Consider the following 2,156-nt stretch of genomic DNA (forward strand, 5'->3'; position numbering starts at 1 on the left):
TATATATATATATATATATATATATATATATATATATATATATCCATATACATATATATATATATCCATATTTTACCCTAAATTTATATAGCAATAAGAAAATGGAGGAGAATATGCTGTACCCAACGACTTGCAGACAGTGTATTCTGTTGATGCATGAGCACGCATTTTATTTATTTATTTTTTTCCCTCCTATTCGTTCCCCAGCAAAGTTGTTTTACACCTGTTACACTAAATTTTATTTCGTTTTTGAGCTCGGGTCAAACGCTTTATTTTAACCCTCTTTTATTGCCTTAAAAAGTTGTTTTGGGATTATATTTTTCTATGTAGAAGTTGTGCAACAACTGATACATTCGGTTGTGCAATTTGTTTGCACGGGAAATCTGCCCTGTGTGGGCGAATTTACCGATTTTTGTAAAATTGCTTTCAGCTTTTTTTTAGCCATTTTTTTTGGGGGGGTTTTGAGAATCGGCGTCTTGAAGTCAAGCAGACGATTTCATAACAAACGCCGGTCTCCATAGCAACTCTCTTTGCGACATTGATTTCATTACACTCCACGGCTTCATGAAGGAGGCAAGAAGGGGTAGAGGTGTCACACGAACAGGTGCAGGTGTACGCCTGAACGCTAACACTGCCAGCAACAACACACTCACTGTCAATTTATCTGGATATCCAATCAACACATACAATCTAACGATCTCTCCATCCTTCCAATCAAGGTACACATGCTGTATCTCTCGAATCACTCAGTGCCTATCTGTCAAAGCAATTTTTACCTTATTTTACAAAACTGAGATTTTTGTCTTCTGCACAAATAACTCGGTTCTAAACTTCAAAAGTACAAAACAAATAAAACAGTTGTAAAGTAAATCCCTTTTTTTTTTTGTGGTCTTGTCCGGTACTCTCCCAGTTGCTACAGTGTACCACTGAGATTGACACAGCCAACCACTGCAAGCAGTGGGAGCATTGTAATTGAAGAGTGTTTTGTTAGCTTGCAGTGCTAGGTTAATTAGTGAAATTAGTAATTAGTATTGCTTCCTCTATAGTCTTTCCTAAAAAAGACCATGCAATTACTTAGTTTACAACAACCCCAGGCGTTAATTCCTGAGGGTGCAAGAACACCTCTGTAAACAGGAACTTTCTTGTAAATGTTATAATGCATCTTTTTTATTTTTTTATTACTTAATTATTTATTTTGCTTTCTTGATGACATCTCCCCTCCCCCTTTTATATATTTATAACAAATCCCTAATTTTTACAAAATGGGGAAAAAAAACCCAACTTATTTAAATAAACATATTCTTGAAAATTAATGTCTTTATCGTTTATTTGTTTTAGTCATTGGCCTACAGTTACCCTGGGGCGCTACCTTCAAGTGTTTGGTCATATAAATTGCCCTCAGTACTGTAATGTTTTTGTCCCTAATCCCTCACCACCATTCTCCGTACCAACCACTTCCTTCCCAGAATGTTCTCCCTCAAGAATTCCTTTCCTGCTGCTATCAACTTTGTAGTTGTCCAAGATCATTGACCACAGTAAATATTGGTGCTTTTAGAAGATTTGTGAAAGTGGAATGAGATGATTGCACACAGTTGTCTGGTTGCTGGTGGTTTGGGCTTGGTTGATTGGACATTCAAACTGTTTTGGCAGCAGAACTTTTTGGTACAACTAGAGTGATAGGAAGAGAGAGAGAGACTTAAGTGGTAGGTGATAAGAGGGTCATCCAGTTATAGAAAATGAATTATATGAGCAAGTTGTGGAACTCTGACCCATGTAGGACAGCAGCAGTAACTCCAAATAAGGAGTTGGAGTGTGATGAACTCTGCAACCCATGCCTGTATGGGAAAGAGAAGAACCTCTACATGGTTTCTCCACCTGCTAGAAATAGGGACCAAATCTTCTAGACTTAGAAATGAAAGCCATGTTGGAAAATCTATTCCTAGGCATATTCATCATTTTACATGCTCTTTCTATGGTGATGGAACAAAGAATTCAACTGGCCAATTAGTCACATCTTGCAGCAGGTTAATCATTTGTGTACAAAAACAACATTGAAATCCACATGTGCATGTGTTTGTCCCCCACCACCGCTTGACAACCAGTGATGGTGTGTTTAGCAATTTGGCAAAAAGAGACCACTTAAAAAATAAGTACTG

This window comes from Octopus bimaculoides, chromosome 22 (genome assembly GCF_001194135.2).
Source record: "Octopus bimaculoides isolate UCB-OBI-ISO-001 chromosome 22, ASM119413v2, whole genome shotgun sequence".
In the NCBI taxonomy this organism is placed as follows: Eukaryota; Metazoa; Mollusca; class Cephalopoda; order Octopoda; family Octopodidae; genus Octopus; species Octopus bimaculoides.